We start from the raw sequence: 5,333 nt of genomic DNA, 5'->3' as shown, positions 1-5,333 counted from the left end.
GTTCTGGGTTGTGGTTCCTTCAATACTGGGTTATCTCTTTTCTCTAAATCAGCCTTTACCTGGCTTTGAGTGGCTTTTGAGCTGTTTTTAGCTTGTCTCAGTGCTGGGATTAAACTGCCTTCCTCATTCTAATCAAATATTGTGACAGTACGACCTTTCAACTGCCAGGTTCACACACTGTCTACTCGTTTTCTCTCCAGTGTGTCCTCTACTAAGCCTTTCTGTTTAAACTGATAATGAATTCAATTTTTATGAAGGTTTTTGTTCAAACATCAGAACAGTCCCATGTCTATCTATATATATATATATTAACGTGTCCATGTATTAGAATGCCTCTTTATTAGAAGATGTGTCATATATATCCTTTATATACGTCTCTGCATGAAAACCTCAGGGGGGGTGAGAATTTCAATTTGCTTTCAGTAATCAGTGATATGGCACTTGTGTATATATTAGGACTGAAGTCATTAAATTTTGTGTCTTGCTCTTAATTGTATTGTAACTTTTTTAATGTATTGTTTTGTATACAACTGTAAGTTGCCCTGGGAAATAAATAATAATAATAAATAATAATAATAATAATAATAATAATAATAATAATAATATAATAATATAATAATAATAATAATAATAACATATGAAAATATTAGACCACTTCGTGCTTTAATTAGGCATCTTAAACAACTTCTAAAAAGTTCCTGCATTTGACCATTTGCAGTTATGTGTTCCTTTTCTCTCACTATTTTAAATGAATTGCATGTTTGCCCTATTAAAGTCGTCCATTAAATTAGGCAATCACTAACTTGCCTATTTTGACAATTTTCCAATATTTTCAGAACTGTTGCTTGAATTCATACGCACAATGAATGAAAACAACAAAAGCAATGTGGTGTTCTAATAAATGTGCAAACCACTGGGTTTATATACAGAAGATATGAATGAAACAGTGTAATAGTAGGGATAGTGAAACACCATGTACATTAAAAGAAAACTACAATCAGATTGAACATCCTTTTCTCATTCCAAACACGTTTTGTATTAAACTATAATTCCCCTTCTAATCTAAGCATAACCTAATAGACCAAGAATTTGACTATATGGGAGAGAGATATCAACTTATCTTGTCTGTGCAAGTATTTGAAACAGGCCAGACACAGCAAAGTCCAGGATCATGTTTGCACACTCTAAATCAATACGCGGTGTCTTGCAGCTTCACTGTACAGACACCTTGGTATTTGCCTTTTGCAACACACTGGATTGAAAAAGGCTGTGCTGTCCATGCGCCCGCGTGGCTAATTTCAATGGCTGCACTTTTAAATACTAATTCATGCTTATACACAGTCGTGTGTCATAACAAGTAGACAAGTTTGCTTCATGTAAATGGGGTGTATTAGAAAAGAGGAATCCACTATAGGCCAAGCACAGGGTTTTAAGACGCTGTTGAAACACACAAAGCGTATCAAATCATAACAAACTTTTTCACAGAAGGGACCAATAATGTCTTAGATGTTTCATCAAATTCTTCCAATGTTTCTGTCACAATTGTGAGTTCAATGGAATTTAACAAAGCGTATCTTCCTTAAATATCTCTTAAATTGTCTTGTGGGTGACCCCAATGGAATTGTAAAAAAGGTGCTAAACAGTGCAGTGAATCCAGCATTCCTACTTAGAGCTGCGGTGTCTCAAAATCAACACTACACTTTTTCCAATCTTGGTACCCTCTCATATTTTGTTACCATAGATACAATCTTTATGAATCCTGGTTTGTAGACACAAAAATACATACATAAATAGATACATGTTAAATTAAGACCACCAGCACTAATAGTTGTTTTGCAATGAATACACAAGCTTAGACTTGGTTATTGTTGTGCATTTAAAAGAGCAATCGAAGCAGTTTCCAAGATATAGCCTTCTATATTGCAACCAATTGGAAGAAACAAAGCATCTCAACATGCTTAACAGCCAGTGAAACAGCGGCGCGGTAATACAATCTAATACAATCCTGCAAAGTTATTCCATAAGGAGATGTCTAATCAAGAGGGCTGTTTAGAATAAGGGAAATGACCATGAAGCTCATTATCTTTTCAAGTTTTTAAAATCATTAAAGAATTTTGCGTTACGTAAATACTACACATGTGTATGTAGTTTGAGACAGTCCTATTGACTTTATAGTATCTACCAGTTGCAGCTTGTTTTAATTGTTACCACCTTTTTTGATTTGACTGCACCTGTTCTACATACAGCGGCTGTTTTGGAGCCAGGAAAGAGATTTCATGTTATGTTTATTACACTTAGGTGACAGTATTCAATATAGTACACCATGGTGTTTTAAATTAGTTAGTATACATGAGCACTAACATGGTTGGGCATGTCATAACACATCAACCACCCTAAAATTGCAAGCAGTTTTACCAAACACCATGGAGGGGGTCACTGTCCTTATAAAACTGCTCTTAACTAGTCATTTAAAAACAAAAAGATTTACATTTTGTGTAAGATTTAATATTATACTCTTTACAGTATACATGGTGAAAACCAAGTAACACCATTTCTTCAGTTGGAAACAAGCACATGTATTAGTCTCAAGAACAGATAGATGATGTTAGCCCAGAAGTGAGAGCTGTGCTAAATGGGTTATCAGCTTAAAGAGCCTACCTCACAATGGCATGAACACCAAACTGTTTAATTAAGCAGCAATCTCCTGATATCACTTTGTTCATTCTTCTGGGCCAACAACTGGTGGTATGACTGCAGCTCATGGATATATCTTGATTAACTCAAGCTGAAAGAATGAATTAAGATTTGCTAATGTAGATAAATGAAATGGCTTGCCTTTTAATGATCTAACAGGAAATCACCAGAAGCCTCGCAAATAGGACAGTTGTGTTGCACTGTGAGTGGGGAGGTTGGATATGCTCAGTTCTTTTAGCTAGCTTACCAGATAATTTACAGAAAAAGGGACAGAAATACGAGGCAACATTGTGAAATCCTTGCAGTCTGTTGTACACACTTCTCTATAACTGGAATGTCACTCAGATGAATCATTTGAGAAACATATGACATCCCTGATGCATATTCTGAAATATAGTGATGCATAATGAAAACACAACAGCCTAAGTTTTACATCAATAGCTTATTGGGCACATATATGATGTTATTTACATTTTTTAAATAGTGAGCAGATATGTTTGTTGATTGGTTGAGTAATATTTTTCCTTGGGATAACAAAATATTGAGCTCAAGTCATGTGATTTCTTAAAAACACTAGGTCCTCAGTGTCTGGTATTTGAGTTGAGTTAAAATGGCCAAAATTGCCAAAAATAATCTGTATAAATAGCCATTCGAAAAGACATGATTTTAATTAACGCAAGAACGGCGAAAAATTTGACCATTCTCCGTTTGAGTAATGAAGATCGATTGGTTGCTACTGAAGGTGGCATGTCTGAGAGAAGTTGTCCGGAAACTGCCTCTGTGAGGGACAGGCCCCATCCTGGAAGGCAGAGGGTCACCACACTGGTCCAGGACCGTCACATCTGACTGATCCATCTGTGTAATCATTTTCAGACTGCAGTGGTTACAGCATGAGAAATTCCAGGAAGAAATAGCCCAAGCATCAGCAGAATGACTGTAATTCGTCATTTGCATGAAAATGATTTGCATGCTCGGAGGCTGTTTAGGGGTGACATCTTGACAACTGAGAGACGAAATTGCCATCTTCTATGGGCCAAAGAACATCTGAGGTGGCAGCACAGGGAGTGGTGGAGTGTTTTATTCACAGATGAATGCCGTTTTGCCCTTGACAGACCTGATGGAAGGCAATGTGTGGAAACGTTGTGGTAAGCGTTATGCTGACTGTAGCGTTGTTCAAGCGAACTGGTGGGGTAGTGGAAGTGTGATGATGTGGGGAGGAATCTTTTTTAACACAAGAACACCTTTAGTGCAGATTGAGGACAACCTTACGACTCAGCGATACATTTACAGTGTCCTTGAGGCAACAGTTTTTCAGTTCCTGCAAACCAATCTGAAAGTGTCAATTTTCCAGCAGGACAATGCAAGACCACACAGTGCTAAGATTACAATTGCACAACTTCAAGAAAACAATGTCAAGGTCTTGCCTTGGCCAGCTTTTTCTCCTGACCTGAGTCCAATAGAACATCTGTGGGACCAAATCACCTGTGCCATCCACAGGAGACAATTGCCACCAGCCAACCTTCGCCAGCTAACTGCAGCTGCACAGGAAGTCTATCCAGAGGCTGATCAGGTCTATGTGTCAACACTGCCAGGATTGTGTTGCTCAGGGAGGTCATACCCGATACTAACTTTGCAATGTTTTCATTTTGACAGTGTGTCACGTTTCATACTGAAAACTTATCATGATTCTTTGATCTGTATTTTTGTATCATTTTGTTTGATATCTATGTTTAAAATATTTGATTAAATCCATTAGACCTGAGTGTTGTGTTTCTTTTGTGCATCAGTATATATATATATATATATATATATATATATATATATATATATATATATATATATATATATATATATATATATATATACACACACACATATACACAGTGCAAGCTAATTAGTTTCATACATTATGGCCAAGATCATATGAGTCTGTAGCAATCTCATAGAAGATTGCCAGATGCTTTTCTTATAGACCACTACCAGCATTACATGAAGAGCTGCAAGCTGCAAGTGAACCCCTGGTTTTATGAGCTCAATTAAGGGGATAATTAGTATCAGGTGTTTAAATAATTGGATAGATCTTCAGGGGTGAGTTTGGGATGCCCCACCCTATATAAAGATCAGAAACTTTGTGAGTTTGGTCTTCACCATACAGGTGTGTGGAAACACCTCATGTCACAATCAAAATAAATCTCTGAGAACCTCAGAAAAACAGTTATTGATGCTCATCAGTCTATAAAGGGTTACACAACCATTTCTAAGGATTTGGGGCTCCACCAATCTACTGTCATAGTCTACAAATGGAGAAAGTTAAAGATCACAGTCATTCTACCCAGGAGCGGTCGTCCTTCCAAAATCTTTCCAAGAACAAATTGGAAAATCATCAAGGAAGTCACAAAGAACCCCAGAGTAAGATCCAAGGATCTGCAGGCCACTCTCGCCTTGGCTAATGTGAGTGTTCATGACTCAACTAACAGAAAAAGATTGAACAAGAATGGTGTTCATAGAAGGATAGCTAGGAGGAAAGCAAGACTTCTGGAACAATGTTCTCTGGACAGAAGAGTCAAAGGTAGAACTTTTGCATTGCTGCCTCAGGACCTGGAGGGCTTAATAATACACAATGGCTTTGATGAATACCA

The sequence above is a fragment of the Polyodon spathula genome, chromosome 22 (assembly GCF_017654505.1).
Source record: "Polyodon spathula isolate WHYD16114869_AA chromosome 22, ASM1765450v1, whole genome shotgun sequence".
NCBI classification, from domain to species: Eukaryota; Metazoa; Chordata; class Actinopteri; order Acipenseriformes; family Polyodontidae; genus Polyodon; species Polyodon spathula.
This window is presented reverse-complemented; position numbering follows the sequence as displayed.